The 14,427-nt window shown below is 34.5% G+C and overlaps 1 long non-coding RNA gene across 1 annotated transcript; it reads right to left on the bottom strand.

Moving 5' to 3' along the window:
- Positions 1-216: 216 nt before the first annotated feature.
- LOC132751509 (uncharacterized) lies at positions 217-3,952 on the bottom strand. Its single transcript, XR_009628690.1, has 2 exons — positions 3,636-3,952; positions 217-337 (listed from the first exon to the last, which is right to left on the bottom strand). It is a non-coding gene; the product is annotated as an uncharacterized LOC132751509 (long non-coding RNA).
- Positions 3,953-14,427: the final 10,475 nt, after the last annotated feature.

Raw genomic sequence — 14,427 nt, 5'->3', positions numbered from 1 at the left:
TTTTAATATAAGGGGTTAGAAAAAATCACTGAACTGGAAAAGAAGGGTCCCCCCCCCGAAATATTAAATTTGAAAAATGCAGAACTTACTTGTGCGGCCTTTCTTTTCTTGTCTAATGGAAAATAGCTTCTCCGAATGGAAGATGAATTGTCATATCCGGGCACTTCAGTATTGTCATCAATGCTGTCTGGTCTGGTCGGGGGTGCATTAAGGTCATTCAGGAATATAGGTCGCGCGCGCACATTAGGCGACCTTGGAGAAGGTAGAGGTCGCTGTTGCGGTTTGCTCTCTGGTGCTATGTTCATAGCCATGACTCATCTGTGCACATTCTAAAAACCTATGATGAGAATAACATAATAATAATAATAATAATAATAATAATAATAATAATAATAATAATAATGATAATAATAATTATTATTATTATAATTATAATAATAAACAACAATAAAATGTAAATCAAACGCATACACATTTTACACAATCCAGTCAGTTCATTTTCTTATTTATAACTCCAGTGGGTTTTTCCCCCCCCTGGTTTAAATTTTTTCAATTTTATGGTAAACTTTTCAAAACCCAAAAAATGAAAAAAAGGGGAATCATCGAAGATTGTTCCACAAGGATTACTAAAAAATCTGTGGTTTTTTAAAATTAATAGAAGTTCGGCCAAAAATAATTGCCATCAACATATTTGGATAATGACCGCGGGCCGTATCTTAAATATCATTATATAAGGTAAAGTAAAACATTTTACATTTTGTAATAGACGGTTTAATACTCCCCTTAAAATAGAAATGATACAAAAACAAGGCCTACATGGTTGTAATTTTTTTTTTGTCGCCCAACTAACACTGCAAGGGTCCATATGGGCGCTTCCTTTACTTAGTTGGAGGGTGGTTACTCCCGTGGCTTTTTATCAGGCATGAAAACGGCATCTGAGTAGAAACCATCGACCACGTTCCCCCTGCACAAAGCTTTGCTAGATAGCTTCTCCGTGTGATCTGACGGGGATTTCCCGGAACCCGCAAACGGTGAGAAAAGGGGCAAGTGGTTTGAAAAATCAAATGATCCTTTTCACCTCAGGCCGGGCCCTTTTAATATTGTATAATATAAGATAACCATTGATGCGTTGGGGGTCAAAAATAATTTTTTATTGCTCGTTTGGACCGTTAAATCGGTGGGTTTTTTACTTCTTGCGTGTTTTCGCCCACTTACTTTTTAATTTTGGGGCTTTTTTCTTCAGTCCTTGTATAAGTAATCCCGAGTCCTCCGCATCACCTTGCCTACCATTTTTTCCCCATGAAAATTTTCCTTCACTTTTTGCAGTTACAACAACCTACTTTTGACCTTACTTTTTTCCTTTTTATTAATTTTTCCGGTTTTAACTCTTTTTTTTTTAATAAATTTCCTCTATGTGATCAAAATAAATCAGTTCACAAGATTCGATTCTAAACGAGGAAGTTATATTGATTTTTATTGCTTTTTCACACACACAAAACACGATTTAACTGCGACACATTTTCAACAGAAAGGTCCCCAAACTATAATACGATTTAATATGTTGTCTGTTAAAAATAACATTTTCATAACAATAACAAATAATAATTTTGGTTGGTTTTTACGTCTCACCAACACAGTTTAGGTCAAATGGCGACTTTCCAGATAGACCTCAGGTGCCCTTCCGTGCATTATTGAGTAGAACCACCGTAAGCTAGCTGGATAGATTCCTCGCATGAAAGAATCCAAAGTCCTTGTCGGGATTCGAACCCACAGCGGTGAGGGGCAAGTGTTTTGAAGTTAACGACTTTAACCACTCGGTCACAGACGCCCAACAATTTCTACATCGTGTCGTTTTTACGTAAACGTTATGGTTTTTTTTTAATTATAGACTACCAACTGAAACTGTTATAAAAATATAAAAGTGACAATGGATATTTTGTTTTATTAAAATCAGTGTACCTGGAAGGAACGTCAATTTTTTGAAGAACGGTCGGGTCATATTCATTAAATGCACGTTAATGACGTCGGTTTGAAAAAAGGTCACGTCTGTCTCTCTTTACGCAAAATATAAAATTTATGTGCATCTATTGGCCGATAAGCAGAATAACTGTGTACTAATATAGGGAGGTCAATAAAAACAACTACAGTTTATAAAGTAAAAAATGGGCAAAATTTATTATGCCATTAGAACAAGTATCTATTAAACACAATGATATACCCTTATCTGGCTGAAAAATCCGGTTTCAAGGATTTTATGTTAATATCTTGCTTTAGTTAATGACTCATTTGAGCCGTGTCACGACAAAACCAACATAATGGGTTTGCGACCAGCATGGATCCAGACCAGCCTGCGCATCCGCGCAGTCTGATCAGGATCCATGCTGTTCGCTATCAGTTTCTCTACTTGTTATATAGTTTGTAAACGAACAGCATGGATCCTGATCAGACTGCGCGGATGCGCAGGCTGGTCTGGATCCATGCTGGTCGCAAACCCATTATGTTGGTTTTGTCGTGACACGGCTCAAATTTTATACTTGGGGGAAAATTATGATACTAATCAGCGCACACGTAATTGTTTACGAGTTAAGCATTTAATCTGCAATTAAATTAAATGATAAGAGATAGCCTATGTCGACCCGTATGAAAACCACACAGTTGTCGCAATTATTCTCCAAACAAACAGAATTCAAAGCATTTTGTTTGTTGAATTGTTTTTTAAACTTTATGCTGGTATTTGCCTTCAAAAGCATTGTCATTTTAATAATAGAGAACTAATCAAATTTATCAGAATAAATCACATCAATAGTTAAGGTGCATGCCCTAATATAGAAATGACAGAAAAGAACCGCCCGAATTATTTAAAAACAAAAAAAAAACAAAAAAATAAAACCCAGATGTCTTGAAATGTGTCAAAATCTAAAATGGTCATCTTTTACGTCTAGATGTAATTACTTTTCTGGAATTATGGCATAGAAAGCGATTAATAAATTAAGTTTTTAACACCAGCATATATTTCAGATATAATTCCGTTATCTCAGAACAAAACGTACTTATTAAGATCAACAGAGAAAAAATACATCATGCATAAACGGCCCAAAAAATTACTTGACACATACTTTTAATTATTCTAGTATGGAGTTATGGAACAATATTCCTTTAAAAATAAGAAATTCTACAAGTCTTAAACTGTTTAAATCACATTTCAAATATTTATTAATATCAAAAGATGGGTTATAGACAATTTACTTATACGATATTACATTATATATGTGTTATCTTTGATGCTTTAATGTATTGTCTTAATAAGGCATACTTTCTTAATAAGAGTTGTTATTAATAATATTATTATTATTAAGTTGTTTGAAGATCTTTATAAACACCAGCTTTCATCCATTCATTGTGTTGTAAATATTAATGTGTGAATAGTAAAATGTGTTTACTTGTTTGAAATAAACTATATTTAAACTAAGTTGTTTTAAATTTTAAAGAAGACAAATTCAATATTTGTTCAAATTTACATCTTATTTGCCAATTTAAATCAAATATAGGTTAAGGTTACTGGTAACAACGTGTTATTTTCAAAAAGTTTTAGTCATTTTATAAAATCAACAAACCATTTTCAATATTTTACTTACCACAAAATACAATATTTCACAGTTTAAAGTCCAAAATCGTAAAATAAAAATGAATTTTACAAAAGCAAAGTCACGTTATACTCGTATAAACAACACACATTCAATCTAACGCAGATGACACGAAAGAAATAAATATCTCTTTATAAATTGTAAACCGTACTATGTTTGTTTATCTGACTTTACAAAACGATCCGATTTCCAAACTTTTTACTTCCTAGTCAGATAAAACGTGACCTCGTTGCATTTTTCGCACTTTAATATTTTCGTATAAGGGTACGAACTGTTTTTCTGTGTTATAATTTTGTGACTAAACTGAGTTAAATTTGACTGCCTTGACTGACGTAGTACCTGCTTTGATAGCATGTTGGCTGATATCAAAGTCTGAATAATGAATGTTATATATTTTAATGGAAAACTATTCTATGTAGTATGGAGGGCGATCGTTGCCAAAATTCCAGACATGTAATGTGTTCCTTTTGAAAAACTACTTTTGAAAATGCGAACATGTATGTCTAGCATTTTTTATTGTTTTCGTGCAGTGCAAATGATATGCCTCTTAATCCAATCTTTTAATTGAAGGCACCTGCTTTCAAATAACAAGTTTACATGTAAATGTTAACAACTGACCTAACATGGAGAACAACAACAAATTTACAAGTTTATATCTTCCATTGCATATAATACATAAGCATGTTTACACACTTGTAGATATCTGTCTGTACCTGAAAAATACAAAGGAAATGTAAAACTCGAATACAGAAAGTATTATTAAATAAAACGTGTTTCCAGACGTAGAACTGCAACAGTACGTTTACACAGTAACATGTTTAAAATGACAAAACTAGATTTACAAAGTTAAACGATTTTAAGTCATGCATGACGCCCCGCCTCTCTCTGAGTATTTACGATCTTCTATTACGGAAATGTACGGACAGGTATAATACCCGTCGCCTCTCTCCTATTTCTAAATAAAGTGAAGGAAAACACGGCGTCCATTCTAAATTTTTTTTTTTATTCTATAAAAAGTCAAATATTTTTGGTATCAAATGAAAGATTACTCCATAATACGGAAGCGTCCTGGTGCCAATTCATAATGTTCTATAAAAAAATAAACTCCTACGTAGGAGATAAAAAAGCCTAATTAGGAGTTTGTAACTCCTACGTAGGACTTTTAAACTCCTACGTAGGACTTTATAACTCCTACGTAGGACTTTATAACTCCTACGTAGGACTTTATAACTCCTACGTAGGGCTTTTAAACTCCTACGTAGGAGATAAAAAAGCCTAATTAAGAGTTTCTAACTCCTACGTAGGACTTTTAAACTCCTACGTAGGACTTTTTAACTCCTACGTAGGACTTTATAACTCCTACGTAGGACTTTATAACTCCTACGTAGGGCTTTTAAACTCCTACGTATGAGATAAAAAAGCCTAATTAAGAGTTTCTAACTCCTACATAGGACTTTTAAACTCCTACGTAGGACTTTTTAACTTCTACGTAGGACTTTTTAACTCCTACGTAGGACTTTATAACTCCTACGTAGGAGATAAAAAAGCCTAATTAGGACTTTATAAGTCCTACGTAGGACTTTTAAACTCATACGTAGGACTTTTTAACCCCTACGTAGGACTTTATAACTCCTACGTAGGAGATAAAAAGCCTAATTAGGAGTTTATAACTCCTACGTAGGACTTTTAAACTCCTACGTAGGACTTTATAACTCCTACGTAGGACTTTAAAACTCCTACGTAGGAGATAAAAAAGCCTAATTAGGAGTTTATAACTCCTACGTAGGACTTTTTAACTCCTACGTAGGACTTTATAACTCCTACGTAGGACTTTATGACTTTATAAGAAATGCAAATCTCAACATTCCGGACCGGTATATCGGCGAAGGAACAAGACACTTACCCCCCCCCTCCCCTCAAATCTTAAATATTGAGGACATTTCACCTTTGGTTCATACAGAATTTATTTAAGTTTGATTGTGTAGGAAGCTATAAGCTTATAGACACACTTTCGAATCCGTTCCTGGAACCAACCAGTACGTACTTAGCAATGAGTGTAAAGTTTCTTGCTCAAGGAAACAACGGCTTGCGCCTAACGGAGTTTGAACCCATGCGGCTAGCGATCATTAGGCTACTAGTCACACGGCCATGCCGCAACACTTCACCTTTTAATATAGTGTCTCAGGTTTCTAGAGAGTAGTGTCTTAGGGTGAGGTGTCTGTAAGCATTTGCGATGTATCCCGAAAAATTGCTTTACAGCTATTCGAAAAAAAACTTACTCGACATCAAAATATATCAAAATTTTAAAAGGCTTTAATGATTACGATTTCAATACGAACTAGCTGAACAAAACGAGCAATTTATCCATTTTCGGCCGTTTCAAATGATTAAATCCTTATAGGAGGCAGGGGGGGGGGGGGGGTAGTGAAGTGTCTTGTTCTTGTTCCTGCTCCGTAAAGTTTAAGAAGATAACGGGTTGCGGAGCATTATACATGCATATGTTTAATAATGAATTACATTGTATATCCTACTTTGAACAAAGTTTAACCCATACATTTTGTGAACATGTGTATAATAAATATTACTAAACGTACATAATACAGAATCATCGTTTAATATATGCAGAGAATGACAAAATCATCTCTGGCTACAGACTAAAGGTATTTACTAAAGTGGCTTGCGACAATTACTACTGGACACATATGAGCCGCGCCATGACAAAACCAACATAATGGGTTTGCGACCAGCATGGATCCAGACCAGCCTGCGCATCCGCGCAGTCTGATCAGGATCCATGCTATTCGCTATCAGTTTCTCTACTCGTAATAGGGTTTGTAAGCGAACAGCATGGATCCTGATCAGACTGCGCGGATGCGCAGGCTGGTCTGGATCCATGCTGGTCGCAAATGCACTATGTTGGTTTTGTCATGGCGCGGCTCATATAATTTATTTTCCTACATAATATGCTATCTTAAGTTATACTCTAGCATAAATGTCCGTCGAACTCTGTGCTTTCAGTTCTTTGATATGTATTCTACGTAGGAGTTATAAAGTCCTACGTAGGAGTTTAAAAGTCCTACGTAGGAGTTACAAACTCCTAATTAGGCTTTTTTTATCTCCTACGTAGGAGTTATAAAGTCCTACGTAGGAGTTTTAAAGTCCTACGTAGGAGTTTAAAAGTCCTACGTAGGAGTTACAAACTCCTAATTAGGTTTTTTTTATCTCCTACGTAGGAGTTATAAAGTCCTACGTAGGACTTATAAAGTCCTACGTAGGAGTTATAAAGTCCTACGTAGGAGTTATAAAGTCCTACGTAGGAGTTTAAAAGTCATACGTAGGAGTTATAAACTCCTAATTAGGCTTTTTTTATCTCCTACGTAGGAGTTATAAAGTCCTACGTAGGACTTATAAAGTCCTACGTAGGAGTTATAAAGTCCTACGTAGGAGTTTAAAAGTCCTACGTAGGAGTTATAAACTCCTAATTAGGCTTTTTTATCTCCTACGTAGGAGTTTAAAAGTCCTACGTAGGAGTTTAAAAGTCCTACGTAGGAGTTACAAACTCCTAATTAGGTTTTTTTATCTCCTACGTAGGAGTTATAAAGTCCTACGTAGGACTTATAAAGTCCTACGTAGGAGTTATAAAGTCCTACGTAGGAGTTATAAAGTCCTACGTAGGAGTTTAAAAGTCCTACGTAGAAGTTATAAACTCCTTATTAGGCTTTTTTATCTCCTACGTAGGAGTTACAACTCCTACGTAGGAGTTTATTTTTTTTATAGAACATTATGAATTGGCACCAGGACGCTTCCGTACCATAAGCTTTCTATGAGTGTCTCTGAAATAAAAATGACCTAAATAGATGTATTGAAATTTTTGTTTCAAAATTTATCATTTTTTTCCTCTGAAAATAACACTCTCGAATTGGTAAGAAAAACACGGCGTTCCCTCCAAACTTTTTTTTATTTCGTAATCAATTTTGATAATTTTGGATTGAAATAAAAGTGTGCTTCATACGCTTTATGATAACTAAATATATAAAGCCTACAAATAAAAATGAATTAAATCAAAATGAATTAACTTTTTTTCGTTTAAAGGTTTATCATGTTACTTTCTGTAAAATAGAGAAAATAAGAATCCCTAAAGAACGCTCAAAACGACAAAATTGAGAATGTTGCAGGCTTGGTTTGATTGAGCCTGTTTATGGACGGTAATGGAAAGAGCAAGTTACCGTCCACATCCCCTAGCACCGGCTTAAGCAAAATTTAACATGAACTCGTACAATTTTGAATTTTGAAACATCCGCAGATGTGTTAATTTTGAGATTATCATGGAACCTTCAATGTGACACGTTAGTGCCATACCATGAAAAACGGAATATGGTCCCCAAGTAAAAAATCAAAACACACTCTGAAATTCAGTAAGAGAAACATGGCGGGCGCCCATTACTTACTTTTTTTATTTCTTGGTCAATTTTGATAATTTTAGACTCAAGTAAAACAATCCTTTATGAATTTTTTAGTGATGCCTTAATAATGAAAATAATTACGTAGAAGTATTTAAAATTTTGTTTCAAACTTATCGTTGTTTATTTTTTATCTCTTAAAACCACACTCATATATTCGGGAAAAAATGACGTCGCTTTTTTTAGATACTATATTCAAAAAAGAAAATGAATATTGAATGAAAGTTAAGACCATAAGCTTTGAACAAGCATATTAAAAATCTGGAAACAAAGTGATCCCTCGGAAGCATTAATCACAACAAAATTACATAAGAATTGCAGACTCGGTTTGATTGAGTCTGTACATGAGGGATTATTAACAAGTGCTCCATCCCTCACGCCCCCTAGCACCGGCTTGAACGGTACTCAATTCTCAACACGAAATAGCGGTGGCATCAATGATCCCGTAGGACCAGAAAAATATAACAACACTGAAGTGAAGTACGGGGCAACTTTTTACTTCTGCCACACGGCACTTGACACCTGCTGTTATGAAGTATAAAAATCTGGAAACAAAGTAATCCCTCGGAAGCATTAATCACAACAAAATTACATAAGAATTGCAGACTCGGTTTGATTGATTCTGTACATGAGGGATAATGAACAAGTGCATTTTTTTTATTCATACTGAAAATACCTTATTAAAGATTGTACATATGTGCTACGGATAAGTATTTTCTTGATTTCGGAAAGGAAATCTCGGTGGCCGCTTTAAAATCCTATTTTTGTAAATACTTGCATAGTTTTTGTTGAAAATGAAATTTGTGCCAATACATTTTTCAATGATACCAATAAAAATATTGGATGGTTTTTAGATTATCAATAAAATTACTCCCTTGAAGTTGGTCATTGATTCCCCAAAAAAATTCCAAAGCGCCGATGTTTCTCAGGAATAAATGATAAACAAGATCAATAAGGAAAGGCGGCGCTCAATGAACGCAACCCCACATGACCCAGCAACAAGAACAAGTAGCAAGGAACCCAGGCGGACCCAAACAAAACACAGGACAGTGCACTAGGCAGAGCACGGACAGGCTAATCACTAAAATGATAAATAATTTGTAACTGATAAGAACACGATGTTAAATAATAAGTTAATGCATAAGTTATCTTCATCATAAATGGTAAAATCAGCAATTTTCAAGTGATGTTGCTAGTGACAAAACTTTTGTAACAAATGTAACAAATATATGTTATGAAAAATGCCGTATGTTGTCCTTCAGTTTTATTTAGAAATATGGGAGAGGCGCCGTTTTATACCTGTCCGCAATAGAAGTTCGTAAATACTCCGAGAGGGGCGGGGCGTTATGCTTGACTTAAAATCGTTTAACTTTGTGAATCTACTTTTGTCATTTTAAACATGTTACTGTGTTAACGTACTCTTGTAGTTCTACAACTGGTAACACGTTTTCTTAAACTCTATTTTCTGTATTTAAGATTTACATTTCATTTGTATATTTCATTTCTATAAATGTGCAAACATACATATGTATTGCATGCAATGGAAGATACGAACTTGTAAATTTGTTGTCGTTTTAGATGTTAGGTCAGTTTTTACGATATATATGTAAACTTGTTATATAAAGGCGGGCATCTTCAATTAAAAGACTGGATTAATAGGCATATTATGTGCTATGCACGGGTAAAATAGAAAATAGTAGGCATACAAGTTCGCATTTTCATAAGTCATTTTAAAAAGGAACACTTTACATGTCTGTAATTTTGGCAACGAACGCCCTCCATAATGTAGATGATAACTAGTGTTATGTAAGTTAGCATTAATGAAATTAGGTATGTCTAGAGAAGAGTGGCCGTCTGACATATTTAGTATGGGTACGTGTTGACAAAATTTAATTGGCCAAAAACGGCGCAGACGTTCGGCCGATTCATTGGAAAAACTGTAATCATGTTGAACAAAAATAATGTCAAAAACTAAATGGAATTTATTCTGACTTTACAAGCACATACCTACTCTTAGAGTTTGAAATTATTTTTTGTCCAATAGGATTGCAGTATATGAAATTTTGTAAAAAACATACTTCTCAACTTTAACCTATTCATAGTCTGTCCAACCAAATTGAACATTCATTTTTAATTAAATAAAACAGTAAATTCATCTAAATTGATGTGATGTTAACCCTGGATGTTTTTCTTCTCTTTTTATCAAAGTTTAAAATATATGAGTCGTGACAAAACCAACATAGTTCGTTTGCGACCAGCATGGATCCAGACAAGTCTGCGCATCCGCGCAGTCTGATCAGGATCCATACCCGGTACTGTTCGCTATCAGTATCTCTACTTGTAATAGGGTTAGTTAGCGAACAGCATGGATTCTGATCAGACTGTGCGGATGCGCAGGCTGGTCTGGATCCATGCTGGTCGCAAACGCATTACGTTGGTTTTGTCATGGCGCGGCTCGTATCTTTCCCCCGTTGATTTACGTTGTAACGTGACGTCATTTTTTATAAAATTAATAGATTCCTGTATATGTACCCGCAAATTAAATTGTGTTGCTCATATTTTATAGTCCCGGTGCCTTACAAGTTTAGGTTTTACAATCCCATCTTCTTGGCCATTTCCGTTAAACTTTGGATAAGGTTATTGAATAATAGCCGAGATGTTGAGGGTTTTATACAAATTTGATGCCAGTGTGACATTGTTAAGTGACCCCCGTATATATAAGTGACCCCCTATTTTATCTATAAAATATTGACCCCCACCTAACATACTCTATAAAGTCAACGTCATATTACAATTTCTTAACTTGTTGTTGTTTTGCCTGTTGCTGCTTCTGGTACTGCTGCGAATACTGCCGCGACAACAGCTGACAAAAAAATAATAAAAAGATAAAAAAAAAATTATAAAAAAAATTAATAAAAAAGAACAAAAAAACGGTAAATCTTCGAGGTCTCGCTTAGAATAAGCGAACATCTTATAAAAATGAAATTTGATATATTAAATGCTTACTGCAAATTCTCCTACATTTTCAGTGAGAACACACAGTTTCGGTACGGTGTGAGTGCAAAGCCCTGTAACACCGCACTTTGGGGTCAAACGCACTTTGGGGTCCGACCCAAAAGTGCGTTAAACTTCGCACCGCACTTTGGGGTCAAACGCACTTTGGGGTCAAAATCGAGAAATTGACCCCAAAGTGCGTTAATATGCTACATATCAACGCACTTTGGGTTCAAGAGGTCTAAAGGTGTCATCTGAGTTCTGCTTAAATACTGAGTACTGACTTATTTTCGGTCTGCGACATTGAAATATTTGAGGTGGAGTTCAAGATGGCGGTCAATACTTTATGATGAAAGTTTCATTAATTTTACCACTTGAAATATCTAAAAATTGTGTTCATATAACAAAATTACGTTGGCATAATAGAGATATTTGCATTTTTTTTGTTTTTAGTTTTGCATTCATATTTCATTTTAGTTTTGCATACATATTTTTTTTCAGTTTTGTATACATATTGTTTTTTAGTTTTGCATACATATTTTATTTTAGTTTTTCGCACATATTTTATTTTTGTTTTTCGTACATATTTTAGCCAATCAAAACAGCCTTCACATCTCATAACAGCCCATAATTGAGTATAAAACTAGCATAGTGGTTTGGACACATTTTGGACCATTTTTGGAATCGGTCCTCTCGTTTTTGGCAGGGCAAAGATGGTTTCGGCCAACCCTTTTCGGCCCATTTTTTTAAATTATATGTATCTTATATAATTATTGTTTTTTTATTATCATATACTATAATTGGATTGGTGATCAGTTATTATTCCATGAATACGCACCACTTAACCCCAAACATTCGGGGGGGGTGGGGGGAGGGGGTGGGCATTGACTTTAAACCAAGCCAACCACTGGTAAAATCTTCGCCCTGCGGGGAATACTCACATAATAACATTCTTGCCTTATGCTCCGGGACAGCGCAAACATTTAAACACGATTCTCTCCTCCGGGGGCAAGGGAGGTGGTGAAAAGACTGGTGTATTACAAAGATCTAAATAGGTCCTTATATTCCACTGATTTAGAAAAAAAATGCTTAAAGCTTTGAAGGATTTTTATTTAATTTGGGTCAATTCTTTAGCACATCCAGATAATGTGCAGAGCTTATATGCCAGGTGTGCCGGCTCAAGGTCGGGGTCACACCTCAAATCAAAGGATTAAGACTTGGGTTTCATTCTCCTAAACCCCATGAAAGATTTTAAGGCACCTTGTGTCAAATGTTAACCACATCGAGACCATATGCAGAATATATTTATACTAAAAAGTGTTGTTATTTTTTTTGATACCTCCAAAAATGAAAATGTTGGTGCATTTGCAAATGGGGTACTGTAATTACCAGATGGCGAAGTGTTTGAAAATGGTGTTTCACAAATGGCGTAATTATCCAAACCTCTACTTTACAAATGGCGTCATGTACAAATATGTACGAAAAAAACAAAAATAAAATATCTACAAAAAACTAAAATAAAATATGTACAAAAACCTAAAATAGAATATGTATGCAAACTAAAAAAAGAATACGTATGCAAAACTAAAAAAAGTATGAATTCAAAACTAAAAAAAATATGTACGACATACAAAAAAAATATGTACGAAAAAAAGTATCCAAAAAATGCAAATGTCACTTTTATGCCACCGTTCAAAAGAATCAAGTACAGAAAATGTGTATCCCTAAAATTAAAAGATGCTGCGAAAAATATCCCGTTCTGTCAGTCATTTATTTGATAACTTTTGGTGCCATATTGAGCACCATTTTAAATATGTTGGGATGAAATAAAATGCAGTTAATATTTTTTTCCAAAGAACTATAAGTATACTCTATTGCAATGTCCTGGTAAAACATCAAGTTTTTCAATCGGACTATAAATAGTGATTTTTACAAATACATTGTTAAGCTTATCAACAAATTTAAGGGTTTTTGTAAGCTCCGCAACAACCGTTCGCCAGAGGCTTTTTTATGGGAAATCTTACATACTTCTTTAGAAAGAGCAAACATGCATTTTATTATGTTAAAATAATGGTATCAGAGAAATGTAAGATGCTTGTTACCTAAATAAAGTAGCGATAAATGTGAAATTATTTGTCATAAAAGTAGTCAAAACAATGTAGTATTTGACTTCCCTATAAAATACTAATTCACTATAACTGTACTCATTATTGCTAAAAAGCAACAGATGAAAAAGATGGTTCAGGTAATTGGCCAAAGTGTATTTTTTGGATAATATAGAAGAACATCAAAATAAAAAAGCTTTTAAGAAAAACAAAAAAGCATAATGGGCCTTTAAAATGTTATTTTTAATCCTCGGGGGGATCGATACCCAACAATCCCCTCTTTACCCCCACTGAGAATTTTACGTTATTCTGAAGCTCCACTCTTAATGTGCGACTACTTAAATAGTTGATATTTTAGTACTGCCTGTACGGACTACTACTTAAAGCCGCCTCTACACCTAGTCAAGTTTCTTATATTCTCACATTTAGCTAAATAAACGGCTCTTTCAACATATTATCAGACACATATTTGTTACTGAAATGTCTTGCTAAGATTACACAGAATTTATACCTTTGTCTATGCAAAGACTATCATATTTCTATAAAATGTGCAAATAAAATACCGGAAAATAATGCATTTAGCTAAAAACAATGGAGTTAATGAAAGGTGTACATTCCTTTAAAATAAATGGAAAATTTGTGAAAAAAATATTTTAAGCTTAATTATTGATACAAATTCTTTATTTGGTGATTTAGTTGGTGAAAGTTCTTCACTTACTAATCAAGACTATTTAAATCCCTATTGATTCTACTATAATTAAGGGCACATGTTTTGCGTCTATTTAATACCCTGATTTTTTGTTTACCATTGGCTTTGACTACAATATATTATTTAAAACATAATGAACATTCATTCTCTATGACCCCAAAGTGCGGTCATTTGCCTGATGTTAAAAAATGTATATGTACCTGTTTAACGCACTTTGGGGTCGAAATTGGACCCCAAAGTGCGTAACGCACTATGGGGTCGGACCCCAAAGTACGTAACGCACTTTGGGGTCGGACCCCAAAGTGCGTTGACCCCAAAGTGCGGTGTTACAATGCCCAGAGGAGGCAATTATTTTTTCGGACGAAGTCCGTCTCTTATGGGAAGGACTGAATATAAGAAGAATTTGCGTTGGTTATTTTAAAATTACAAACTGAATTCGGTGAATCTCATTGGTCATTCTAAAGTAAAATGTAAAGGATAGTCATAACTAAAAGGATAGTTCTTACCATTCTTAA

Source organism: Ruditapes philippinarum, unplaced genomic scaffold (genome assembly GCF_026571515.1).
Source record: "Ruditapes philippinarum isolate M1 unplaced genomic scaffold, ASM2657151v2 ctg14852_1_1_1_1, whole genome shotgun sequence".
Taxonomy (NCBI): Eukaryota; Metazoa; Mollusca; class Bivalvia; order Venerida; family Veneridae; genus Ruditapes; species Ruditapes philippinarum.
Note: the sequence above shows the minus strand (reverse complement) of the source record. Positions and strands in the feature narration are given on the sequence as shown.